General features: G+C 34.4%; 2 pseudogenes across 1 annotated transcript; one reads left to right on the top strand and one right to left on the bottom strand.

Annotated features, from left to right (window-relative positions):
* The first annotated feature begins 380 nt into the window (after positions 1-380).
* Positions 381-14,077, top strand: LOC143592248 (mechanosensitive ion channel protein 2, chloroplastic-like; annotated as a pseudogene). The gene is made up of 8 exons (XR_013145882.1): positions 381-554; positions 2,418-2,567; positions 2,644-2,754; positions 2,803-2,970; positions 3,089-3,203; positions 3,279-3,335; positions 3,415-3,993; positions 14,020-14,077. The product of XR_013145882.1 is annotated as a mechanosensitive ion channel protein 2, chloroplastic-like (transcript).
* Positions 4,217-9,666, bottom strand: LOC143593300 (cysteine-rich receptor-like protein kinase 2; annotated as a pseudogene).
* Positions 14,078-14,108: the final 31 nt, after the last annotated feature.

Raw genomic sequence — 14,108 nt, 5'->3', positions numbered from 1 at the left:
TCATTTGTTAACTATACTAACTGAAACAGTAAAATAAACGAACCGGTTAACATGCATGCTATCAGCATACCAACAAACATAGATAGCCCAAAACTACATAAGCAAAAGAGAGGCAAAAAGCAATCGAAATAAGATTTGGAATACCTAAGGATACGCCCTGATTGTTGCTGAACTTAGGGCTGACATATCGTGTATACCCGAACACGATAAGACACGAACACGATATGTGTATACCTGTACACGACACGAAGACTTATCGTGTACCTGTAACCCAAACACGAACACGAACCTGTTACTACCTGGTATACACGATAATACACGATAGTACACGATAATAGTTGTTTAGAAACACATGTTTATGCCCGGCTGAAGATGGAATGATGGACGGAACTAGCGGCGGAGAAAGATATGGCCAGCGACGGGTGATGGCCGGGGAGAGATATGGCCGGCGATTGGCGGTGGGTGATGGCTGTAGAGAGATGGCCGACGACAGGAGGAAGGCCGACGATGATGGGAAGGATGATGAGAGGCGAGTAAGCGACGGCTGTGGTTTGGTTTGTAAGAATGATTTGGATGAATTTAGGGTTAGGGATGATATAATATAACTATATATATATATATATAATGGTTCCTTCAAGTTCTTAAATAATTTAACAGTTTTGTAATGATACCCATCCTATATATATAGTTTTAAAAATAACCAAGTATTAACAGGTACCTAACAGGTAAACAGGTATTATACCTGTTTAGACACGAAAATTAACAGGTAATTTCATGTCTACCTGTTTAGTACACGAAACCTGTTAAGGTCTTACCTGTTGTTACCTGTTAAAGTCGTGTAGGTACGTGTCTCGTGTATAAATTGTCAGCCCTACTGAACTTTCAATCTCCAATAATCATAAATTGTTGCTTAATCTCAACTTTTCAACATCGGTAACAAACACTTTACCCACAACAAAAGAAAATATGTCTCTGCATCATTGAGATTTCATATTAGAGTTATCATTATGCTATATAAACGCTAAAAGGTGGAGTAACATTACTGAAATGCTAAATTATGAAGTTAAGTTCACTATTTTTAAATGCTTTATTATGAAGTGAAAAAACTCTATTTTGGAATAATAATAAATGTGTGTAAACAAAAAACTGTAAAACATTATAAAAACGTTAGATGAAGTAAAGCCAATGTAGGTCATAATAACGGATCAAACAACTAGTTCTTGAATCAATCTCACTTACTAGCTAGCGGAAATCAGTAGTAAGCAACCGAGATCTCGGATCTTGTTGTGTTTGGTTATTACCTGAAAATGGAAAGAGAATGAGAGAGTACGTAGGTCCTACGGGCGGATCAAACAACACAACAACTAGTCTACTTGGATCAATCACAGCACTAGCTAGCGAAAATCACTAGTGAGAAACCGAGATCTCGGATCTTGTTTGGTTTATTATTGCCGTGAGGGAAGAAGAGAGAAAAGAGAGGAAGAGAGTTTGTAAATAAGGATAAGGTTATGTTATTTGCAAAAAGGTTAAATGTTTGCATGAGATACACACACTATTTATAGTGTGTGTTCTCATGCACCATTCTTGTATTATTTCAGCCCAATGGGCTTCAAGTTACATGGCGTCGGGCCCAAACATACAAAGAAGCACAATCCAACTAGCTAACTATCATAAACGTTAACGTACAAGTAAATACAAAAGACTAATAACAAAATGGGCCTTAAAATCTCCCTCTAGTTTTTAGAATTGAATCGGTTAGTTCGTGTCTTCAGTCGGAATCGGACTCGTATTCGAACACCTCGCCATGATCGAATGGTTGTTTTTCAACAAGAAGCCGAACAAACTTGTTGAATTTTTTGACGATAGCAATCGTCTAATCACGACGAACGTCTTCAACGGTGCACAAGGGTGACTCATAGAGCTTGAGTAAGTCAGCCTCGCAGAAACCCGCCATCTCGTGCTCATCGATAAAGCGGGGGTGATGCATGCTATCACAATGAATTATCACCTCGCCGTGATCATTGTCAAATTCCCACGAGATAAAGTCATAAAGAAAGTCGTCATCAAAGGGCATGGGGGGGGGTAATTTTGTATGAATTTGTTTCTAAAACGACTCATCATCAAGATTTAATTTTGGCCAAACCCGTTTTAACCCGAAACAAACTGATACTTTTGTAAAGCGGTCTGTTCTGACCCGACCCAAACTGATACTTTTTAAAACGGCCCGTTTTGACCGAACCAAATTGATACTTTTTTAAAACAGCCCGTTTTGACCCGAACCAAATTGATACTTTTTTAACACGTTCTGTTTTGACCCCAACTCTTTTTTGCTTAGAATCTGTTCTAACCCAAACCCGTTTTGATCAGTAACCCGAACTTGGCCAGTTTGCCAAGCCTAATATTTGTCGTGTTGACAGTTGGGATTCCAATTTGCTGGTAAAGCGGTATACACTGCAGTGTGGGTTGCAGCTGTATCACTTTTCATAGAGTTGTTAGGTTTTTCTACCCAGAAATGGCTAACCGCAGGTGGTCTCGGGACTGTGTTGCTGACACTTCCTGGCTGTGAGGTGTATATATGTTTGTATGTATATATCATGCAACTATTACTTTACAATCCCAGTTGATGTTCTTTTATTTATATAGATATTCACAAACTTTCTTTCAAGTGCCATGATTCACGCAACCCGTCCGTTTGTGGTCAATGAGTGGATCCAAGCAAAGATAGAAAGCGATGAAGTTTCTGGAACTGTAGAGGTATGTTGACGTTTCTTCTGATGCGGATCTCATTTTTTTCATGTTCAGCATGTTGGGTGGTGGTCACCTACAATTATAAGAGGTGAAGACGGTGAAGCGATTCATATTCCAAACCACAAGTTTACTATGAATGTAGTGAGAAATGTGACTCAGAAGACTCATTGGCGCATTAAAACTCATCTAGCTATCAGTCATTTAGATGTCAATAAGATTAATGTAAGTACACGAATATTCATCATTTGGTATGCCATTTATACAAATATATATATATATATATATATATATATATATATATATTTATAAATATATGGCTTGTTAATTGTTATATGCACAGATTATCGTAGCTGATATGAGAAAAGTATTGGCAAAAAATCCTCAAATAGAACAACAAAGATTGCATAGGAGGGTTTTTCTTGAAAACATTTTTCCCCGAAAATCAGTCCCTTTTGGTTGGTTTCATTTCATGTATGTTTAGCTTACTTATTAAGATTATACGGATTAGGTTTATGATTTATGTTATGCAGATTTTCGTGTCATGCTTTGTGAAAACTTCTCATTTTGAAGAGTACTTATGTGTTAAGGTAAGTAAACTTTTGGAACTTGAGCTTAAATAGTTTTTTTTTATCTTAATATTTTTCTAACTTTTTTATATGAAAGCAGGAAGCTATCTTATTGGATCTTCTAAGAGTGATAAGTCATCACCGGGCTCGACTCGCAACACCAATCCGTACAATTCAAAAGTCGTATAACGACTCAGATTTGGACAGCTTCCCCTTTGCAGATTCAGTCTTCACTCGCGGTAGAGCGCCTTCAGACCGTCCCTTGTTATTAATCGAACCTGATTACAAGGTCAATGGAGAAGAAAAGTCAAAAGGTCAAAACAAAAGTCTTTAACAAAGTCAAACAACAAGTCTTCATCAGACTCTAAAACCAAAGATACTAAAATAACTTCTGATACAAAAGTTAAAAAACCATCAAAACCCGAGACCAGTAGAAGAGATGAGAATATGGATGATGAAAAACCGAAAGCGGTTGAAAATGTGGAAGAAAATATTGTTCTTGGCGTTGCTTTGGATGGGTCAAAAAGAACTCTTCCTATTGAAGAGGGAATGGATACTGCTTCAGCTCAAGTTAAGGAAATATCCAAAAGTGTGACAGCAAAAGGAGCACCGTCATCGGACAAGAAAGACGGAAATACCCTTGGCTCCACGACCACCGATAAGTAAAGTAGCCCTTCGAGTTGTCGGGAAGATTGGTTTTTGGTTGATATTGGCATATTGCATGATAGTGAATAGTGATCACAGATTAGTAGTTATAGTATATACACATTGGATGATTCATTTGTTAAATAAATTAATTTACTGTTTGCTTTAAACAACTGAATAAAGTAGCATAGAAATCTTAATGAACATGCAAAACACATTTTCAAACCTTTGCTGCATAACAGTGCCGTTAAAATTTATCAAGATCCTATAAGAATCCTCCGATTGTGATCAGTGAAATTAGGTCTGGTTAGCTGTCTTTGCCCAAGTGAGGGATCATTTGGAAGCATCAAAATTACTTCAGACATGGTCGGTCTTTCTGAAACTTGAGACTGGGTGCACAACAAAGCAATTTCAATGATCTTGATCACATGATTTACTTCGACTGGATTGACATCCAATGTTTCATCAAGTAACTTCACAGATTTTCTATTTTCGTACAATGTCCATGCCTGTCATCGAGTGTAGCAAAACATTTAAGAGCACAAAATAATTCTCCAAAAATGGGAATGTAAGAATCATCTAGCTAGTAAGTTCTGATGTTTATTCTAGTTAATATTTTTGATGTATATTAATGATATAAAAATGGGACAAAAGGTATAAATTTGTATCTCACATGTTCGAGGAGGCAATCGGTTGATGCTCCATCAAAGTTCCGGTAAGTACACTTTTTGCCACTAATAATTTCAAGGACCACGATACCAAAACTAAAAGTGTCAACCTTATCTGATAAAATGCCATACTATACATATTCCGGTGCAGTGTATCCCCTGGTATTATAATACAAGAATATGATTAGATGTAATTTGGGGAATGATAGGATCGTATATTGCAAATCAAACTTACAATGTCCCAGCAAACTTGGTGACAACATGGCTTTGATCCTCATGCTGGAACCTTGCCAATCAGAAATCAGCTATTTTGGGTTGAAAATCGTCATCAAGGAGAATGTTGCTCGACTTTATATCTCTATGAACAATTCTGACATGGAATTCCTTGTGTAGATGAGCGAGACCCCTAGCTATCCCTAAAATAATTTCATATCGTCTTTTCCAGTTCAGCGTTCCCCGTTTTTCACCTATAATATATAAAATTAACTGTGCCAGATCGATGTTTGGAATTTAAGCATCAAAATTTTAAAAGAAGCATACCCCATAGGAACCTATCAAGGCTTCCATTTGGCATGTATTCCAGGACAAGAAGTAGATTGGATCCTTCAGTGGACCATCCTAGGAGCCGAAGAAGATTTCGATGATGAATGTGACTTACAAGCAGAATTTCGTTTTCGAATCCTACTTTTGCTCCAGCATATTCATCTTTAAGCTTCTTCACTGCCACAACTTTCTTATCATCAAAAATTGCCTTTAAACCATAAAAAAACTAGTAGTCAGTTATTTGAAATCTTGAAGTAACTGGTTTTTAAATGTGTATTAATTCTTTATTTTATCACTGTTATATTTGAATAGATCACATTTTTCGTAATTCAAATCAAATAGCTCTGTTTTATTACCTTGAAACCGTGCCAAAACCGCCTTTCCCAATGATATTCTCTTCACTGAAGTTATTGGTTGCGAACTCCAAACATTTATAATTGTAGTTAACTGTGCCCTTCAATTCTGCAGGTGCGTCTAATATTGTTGACAAATAAGAGCCATCAATATCATAAAACTGAATGTAGTACAACTGCATATAAGAACTAAGTTTCTGAAACATAGTAGTTGATGGCGTAAGTCAACTGATGAACCACATAATGCACAAGCATGTCAATTGACCGTAAATATATTCTATAGCTAGTACATATCGTGTTTACCTTGTTGGTCTCTACTTGCCTTTTCCCGACTGCCACAACATAGAAAAATTGAAAGTAGGAGCGACAAAAAGCTTACACCTCCAACAACAAAGCCGATTATGTATCTCATTTTTTTTGAATCTCCTTTATAGCATGCATGCAAAATATTAATCAACCAGATAGAATGCCCTATTCAGTTCTAGTTACAAAAACAGAACAATATCACTTCTAGAAGAGTATAGGTCTCACCATCCCGAAGCAGGGATATAATATCAGTTGTCTGGTTTGGTCCAAAAAAAGGAGTTATGTCATAACTCATCCAGCATCCGCTGGAACTTATTCGCCCAAAACTAGTAGGAACACATTCATATAGAGATCTTGATTCCTCCTTTAAGCACTCTAAACAGTTACTCTGGCTTATGTTTAGATGACACTGGGCAATGGCATACACGGTTGCATTATGATCAACAGCTACTTTCCTTGTTGAAGCTGCATAGAAGTTATGCGTTCTTGGTGCGGCAATTTGAAGATCTGATAACAACCTTTTTACTGCCTTTCTGAACTCTATTGGCTGAGGTGATGTTGTGTTGCTACATATCGCAATACCATCCCGATTATTAACCTCGCTGAAGAAGTTATTGGGCTCATACCTACAGAAAAAAAACTCTGATTAGGTTTTACATTACATTTTTGAAGTTTGAACCATTATGTTAGTCTAGCAGTATTCATTTTTTTTTCATCACATTCGAATTCTTTTAAGTTCGATGCCTATAAAAGGCTTTTAGGTTTGCTAGTTTTTTATCTTGTAATTCGTTTTCATTGATAATTATAAAAAAAAGTCATTCGATGTGATCACTACGCGTGCTCTTGATATCTCTCAATTTAACAAGTGATATTAGAGCCAAACAATCTAGGCTCGTGTTCGTAATCGTTTCCCTTTTGTTTTTGGTGTTTTCCAATCACAGTAGAGGTTATAATCGAAGATTTAAGTTTCCAGTCGAAGTAATGAATCCGATCGCAGGTGCTCAAGCTCAAGTGTAGTAAAGTTTCCGATCGCAAGCGAATTCCGATTGCAGGAAGAAAACAATCGCCAGAAGAAAACCAATCGAAGAGTAGAAGTTTTCCAGGATCTCGTAAACTAAATGATGGCAGAATTTTAAGTCGTAGGAGGAATCAAGAGACTAATGCACTGAAATGTTTAATAAAATTTGACCCGGCTCGATTTTAAGTAAAATTTACGTCAACACGTATTTATGTGTGTGTGTATAGAAGATGAATCAAATAAAAAACAATTGTTTTGTGAGGAGTGTGAGAAGAAATAAAGCACATCGTCAAAATAGAACACTAAACCAAGTAAATAGGAATCTATACATTTTTTTAGAAATTATTAATCTCAACCACTAGATCTTAGATCTAAGGGCCTAGATCTATTTTATTCTTTTCACAAAAATATTGTTTTTTACGTTAACCTTACCCTATATATAGTATATTTGACATTTTATAAACTTTAATACATTAAAAGCTATAAAAGAAAAATCAAATATGAGGAAATTTTAATTATAATAATATAATATATAAAGAAACAATTATAAGACCAAATAGGTCGTGAAAGTCGAGTTTGTTGCCAAACTGGTCGTGAAAGACGAGTTTGAGGTCAAACTGGTCGTCAAAGACACATTTGAGGCGAAACATGTCACCAAAGACGAGTTTGAAGCAAAAAATGTGAATTTAAAACATGGTCTTAGACAATGAGTTTATATAGGACGTTAATGGAATCTTCCAAAAAGGAGGGACAAAATGGGATTCTCTTTTCAAAAAGAACGTTTTGGGAATTTCCTTTTTATAAACAAAAAAAAACGTCTTTTACTAAGTTAAAAACATGTTTATTTTTTGAAATGAAATAAACACTACTAGAAAACAAGTCATTTTCTCACAAAAATTTCCTATAAATTTCCTACGACAAGTAGTTTTAACTGATTTCCAACAAAAAAAAAATTAGCTCCAACTTTTGCTACAATATTATCTAATAAATATTATGTTAAGTCAAAATAGTTTTTGTAAGAAAGTTGTAGAAGTTTACAACCACATGTTTTTGTAGCAATTTTGTAGGAAAAGTTGGAAAACGGTTGAAAACGATTTTCAAACATGTGTTTTTCCAACGTAAATTTTTGTTGGAAAACTGTTAGAAACTGGGTTTTCCAACAAATTTCCTACGAACTCAGTTGTAGAAAAACATCTCTTTTTCTAGTAGTGAAAGTGTCTTTGACCTTTATTTATTTTTTTAAATATCTCTATATAATAAACCAATGGATTTTCCACAAAATTCTTCTATACATCACCAAATATCTCTAAAGTGGCACATGGCATTTTCTATATTTTCTTTTTATTATTTTATATCAATTTCAAAATCAAAGTTACGGCGCCTTTCATGTTCAGAATTTTTATCATCAGCCAATTCACAAGTTCATTGAAATCCATCAGTAGTCCAGTTTAGCAAAAGGGTAATTTTGGAGGATGCCTATTGCATACGTTATTTTTCCATTTAGTGACTCATATTTCAAATTGACTTGGTTTTTTTATTTCACCAGAGTATTATGTAAGAACCATTTGAGTAATCACCTTTTATTCGTGCTGCTACTAAAGAAGTATGAAAATGACTGTGATCTCATGCCCAACTGGTAGCAAAGATAACAAAATAGTGGTAACATTTTATGCAGTTTTGGATATGTGGTCATGTTTGACTTTTTCTGGTCAAACATGACATATGGAAAGTTCAAAATGTTTGTATTATTCTTGACCATAGCTTGGTGGATCAGTAAATGCTAAAAATTACACAATGCACATTGTTTATACGAGTAAGGTCAAAGATGTCCTTTGGAAAAATAATCAGAGTTTTAGGAAATTAGGGAAGTCAACAAATGAATTTGCAATATGAAGTGATCTGTCAACTGTTTACTGTTGATTATTCCTCGGACAATAGATGGTTTAGAGGGTATACAAATATTCAAAGGATTGAACATGTTTGGAGGAGTAATTTGAGAAATCTGGAAATTTTGATTCTTGGGCTGGCTTACTCATTTTGATGTTGATTTTAAAGACTTGCTAACTTTTTGAAAGTCATATTTGAAGAATTTTGTATACACACATTTTTAATGTCATTTAATTAAAATAGTAACAACTTTTAATTTCATTCAATAAGAATTTGTATGATTACAATAATTTAATCGGTTTGGTTGTTTATCCAAATTGCTATATTCTTTTTATTTTAGCAGCCCGTGTATCACACGTGATTTAACCTAGTTGCTAATACAGTAATACATACAACATCTAAATCTCTACCATTAGGAGTTGTCCATCAAGGTGTTGATAACTCAACCTAATAACTACCACTAGAATAAAGGCCATTTAGTGCGAATGTAGTTATGGAAATATTCCAGCAAAGAAGATATATATATGTACGTACCTAATATCACAGTCCGTGTAAAAAACCCCACCATCCATTCCAATCCCACATACTTTTAGCTGATCAACAGCAAAATCGAAACATTGCAGACAATCTGGAATAGAAATATATCCCCTGCACGAAGCAAGGCCCCACACTGGCTCACCATTGAACAAAGTGCGTGCCACTGCATAGCCATCGGTGTTGGTGGTTAACTGCCGACGGAGGGTGGTGTTAAGGTTGCTCAAGAAATACTCTGGGCTCCTAGTCCTACCTGTGGAGAAACTACAATAATATCTAATCAAAGTTTCATTTCTATCAGTCGGCTGCGATGTGACTTGCTCCGCCATGGTTATGAGTAGTAGTACCACTAGCAGGCTGCTGACCAAGTCCAACCACCTGGTCTCCACTTGTTTCATTTTTTCCTTTTAGTATCTAATAATCTTTTATTTTAGTTTACCATTTTGTTTATATACAGTAACAGGAAAAAACGTGTTTAATACTAATTTATTGGACTTGACTAAGTCATTGAGAGGAAATTCCACCGGCCAATAATTAACGCTAGATATAATTATCTGTATAGAGTAAAGTAAAAGTTGGTGTCACAAATTTATATTTGATAAAGTTCTGTTTTTAGTATATAAAAGATAGATCTCCAGACCATACATAAATGAAGTGATGGCTGGGTGGTTGTTATATCTTTGACTCTAGGTTCTCTCTTCTTGTCAACCCATTCAGCTTCATTCTATTGGCCCATTATTAATTATTATTTTGATTTTTATTATAACAATTGAAACTTTTAGTGTTAGGCCGCCTAACGACACATTATTGAAGCAAGGGTTCTGTTTTTTTATTTTGTTTTAGTTATGGTTAGTAATGAACGGTATAAAAACTGGCCGAATACCACTTTATTTTTTGTTATAATTCCGGTATCACAATAAACATGACGGAAACCGACCGAATTCGCGCAAACTCAACGCATATTTTTAAGTTCCGGTACCGTAACAAACATGACGGAAACTAACCGAATTTGTGTAGATTCAATGCACGGGATCAACAACGGTCGGGTTTTAACAAACTCGATATTTACCGATCGATGCTACCTCATTGGTCCACCTCGATTTTTATAACTTTTATTTATCTTAGTTTTAGTTCCGGTACAATAACGCACGTAACAAAACCGGTCAGACTTATGTCGACTTACGGCCTCAACGTTTGAGACTAACAAGTAACAACACTTGTGTTTTACCACCGTTCTGGTTTACCTATCTGTCCCGGCGCATTGCGCCAGGTAAAACCCTAGTTTACATGAAAAGCAAAAAATCACACATTATTGATTTTCTACACAGCAAGATGGAGCCAAGGGCCACCAAACCTCATCATAACCGTTGACGAGTCATTCCCATGTGAGATGGTGACACAAATGTGGACTTTTGAAGAAGATATTTGTATAATTTTATTATTTAAAAAAATATCTTTAATTTTTATTTCATTTTATTTTTTAAAAACAATTTTTTTTAATTCATGTTCTCCGTGACATGAACCCAAAACATTTCTAATCCTCTTAACTCAGTTCTCTGTATATACCAATGGACCATCAATCCATCTTATATTAAGTTTCATTTAGCATCTCATGTGATATTTTCAGTAATATCCTTTCATTCTTGTTGTCATTTTTTTCTTCAATGCTTCAGGCAATTCGGGGAGATTATGATGATATTTGGCCTTTGGAGTTGGAAGTGGGTCCAAAATATTGAACTTAACCGAAAAGATTTAGCGACGTTAGAAACCACACCGAAAATACAAAATTCATACATCTAAACTATGAATGAGATCGACCGTACCGGTACCAATACCGAAAATATCGATACCAAATTTGAGGGAAAATAGGTACCGAAATATCGGTTCGGGTTTGGTTACGAAACCGGTTCGGTAATTTACCGCTTCGATACCGCACTAGCATTTTTTTTTTACATTTTACTTATCCAAAGTAGCGTTTTATTTGTTTTAGCGACACACAACGAACTTCCGCTTTAGCGTTTTATCTTCGATACCACTTTGTTTTGTTTTGTTTTTTCCTGTATTTATGCGGGGCATAACTTCTAAAGTGTTATATTGATTATTATTAATATTAATTTATTGAAACTTGTTTACCTTTCTGATCAAAGAAAAATTAAAAAGTGACAGATTTTTATAAACCTCTAACAAAAATCCATAAGCAAACATAATTGACAAAATCATAACAAAACCATATTCACCGAATTGAGATCGGTGGGATTTTAAGGAAGAAAAGAAAATTGAGCTGGGATTTGAAATATTATTGACTAATGGAATATAGATATATACTTAAAATTCATATAAAATAGGTAACACAATCAGTGATATATTTGTAAATCGAATTACTATCCATAAAAAAACTCTAGATATCTGCTTCTACTTTATTTTAGTAAAGTAAAATAAATGTAGACACGTGTCAGTTTGTGTTTAATTCTCATCATTTTTTCCCTCCAAAACTAATGTATGTCATAAATCAATAATTATTCATTTTCCTTTTACACTCCATTTATATTATATCTATAACATGATTAAATTATTCAATTTTCTTTAAACTCTATTTATATTATATCTATACAATTTTATAAAAATAAAAATTTACATATTATACTACTATACATTGTTAGAATATATTTCACAACATACCCGGTGAAATCCAAAAATCAACAACAAATCATCATCATCGTACTCCACAGCAAATCGTGTTTGTTAAATATTGAAAAGAATACAATTTAAATGTTATTATTAACATATTATACTATGTATATTATTGAATAGTGTAAAAAAAACAAAAAAAACCTCTAATATGCTTTCAGTTTCTACATTTGGCTCAAATTTGTTACGGTAAAGAAGGGGTAATATGAATATTTTTAAAATTTTGAGAATGCAAATAGATTTATCGTAAAACTTGTTACGAGTTCAAAGTTTTGACTTGAAAATGTAAAACAAATGAAAGTTAGAATTTTAAACGTGGTTGGGTTTCGAATTTATTTTAAGGACATTTTTGGGAATAGTCAAAAGATTTGGGATTTTGCACATCGAGAATTTTTCCCATGACTATTAAAATTCAAGAAAAAATGACAAACACTTCCGACATGCCACCTCTAGGCCTATCAATGCTTCTAAATTATATCAAATTAGAAACATTTGTGTCAGCATTGACATTTCCTTAAATAGTGTTCAGAATGTTATATGTGAAGCATGTCGTACAATATTATGCTCAAGTAAAGCAAAACTTTAACAAAATTGAACGGGTTAACTTTTTTTTTTGTCTAATACATTTTTCTATAGATAGTATTTATTGCTTTATTTGTAAGTTAATTATTTAAATCAACTCGTGTGTTACACATGCTCTAAAGCTAGTATCTTTATATAAATTCGAATTACTATCCAGTACCACATTTTACTGATACCGAAATTACGAAAAGAGAATACCGATGCCGGTACCGCTTATAATCGGCATGTATAATATTGGTACGGTATATTCAGGAAAAAAAGTTCATCCCTAATCTAGACCACCTTAGTAATAAGTTGTTAGCCTATAGACCAAGTTTCTAATTAGTTAAGTATGTGGTTTTCATTCATGTGATTTGTTCAAATTTGCTATTTAAGTCCTAAAGTTTAAAACTTGATATTTTCGTCCCTTAGGTTTCATTTACGTTGAAATTTCCATCATAAGGGTTCGTTTTTCTTGCATTTTTCGTCCATACATGTTAAGGCGAATGACAAAATTTGCAATGAAAATGAAACCTAAATGACAAAAACAGCATTTCACTTTATTCCTTTTTCATGTGTGCTTGTATAACCTTCGTAAAACATAGCTGGTAGAATGTAGGATTTTTTTTTAAAAAATTAACAATCCAATTTATGGGTGTATATATATATATATATATATATATATATATGTTTCGGGTATGTGGTATATAGAACGTACAGATTGAATAAAAAGAATGTTCACGATAATTTCTCTGTAAGGTTCGTAAAAAACCATTGCCAATTCACCTGTGCCGAGTGATGTTACGTATCGGTGTTTTGAAGAGTACTTATGTGTGAAGGTAAGATAGCTTTTGGAACTTGAGTTCAAATAGTTTTTTTTTCTTATTAGTTATTATATTTTTAACCTTTTTATATCAATGCAGGAAGCTATCTTATTGGATCTTCTCAGAGTGATAAGTCATCACCGGGCTCGACTCGCAACACCAATCCGTACAATTCAAAAGACGTATAACGACTCAGATTTGGACAGCTTCCCTTTTGCAGATTCAGTCTTCACTCATGGTAGAGCGCCTTCCAATCGCCCTTTGCTATTAATCGAACCTGATTATAAAGTCAACGGAGAAGAAAAGTCAAAAGGTCAAAACAAAGTCTTCAACAAAGTCAAACAACAAGTCTTCATCAGACTCTAAAGCCAAAGATAATAAAATAAATTCTGATCCAAAAGTTAAGAAACCGTTAAATCCTGAGACCAGCAGAAGAGATGGAAATATGGATGATGAAAAACCGAAAGCGGTTGGAAATGTGGAAGATAATATTGTTCTTGGTGTTGCTTTGGATGGGTCAAAAAGAACTCTTCCTATTGAAGAGGGAATAGATAATGGTTCAGCTCACGTTAAGGAAATGTCCAAAAGTGTGACAGCAAAAGGAGCACTGTCATCGGACAAGAAAGACGGAAATACCCCTGGCTCCACGACCACCGATAAGTAAAGTAGCCCCTGGAGTTGTCGGGAAGATTGGTTTTTGGTTGATATTGGCATATTGCATGCCCTTTGTTTAACACATGTGTATAGTACAAAGGTAAACCATTGTT

Source organism: Bidens hawaiensis, unplaced genomic scaffold (assembly GCF_021521415.1).
Source record: "Bidens hawaiensis isolate Kalapana, Puna unplaced genomic scaffold, B.hawaiensis_p1.1 tig00001685_1, whole genome shotgun sequence".
NCBI classification, from domain to species: Eukaryota; Viridiplantae; Streptophyta; class Magnoliopsida; order Asterales; family Asteraceae; genus Bidens; species Bidens hawaiensis.
The sequence above is the reverse complement of the archived record's forward strand: the minus strand, read 5'-3'. Positions and strand labels throughout refer to the sequence as shown.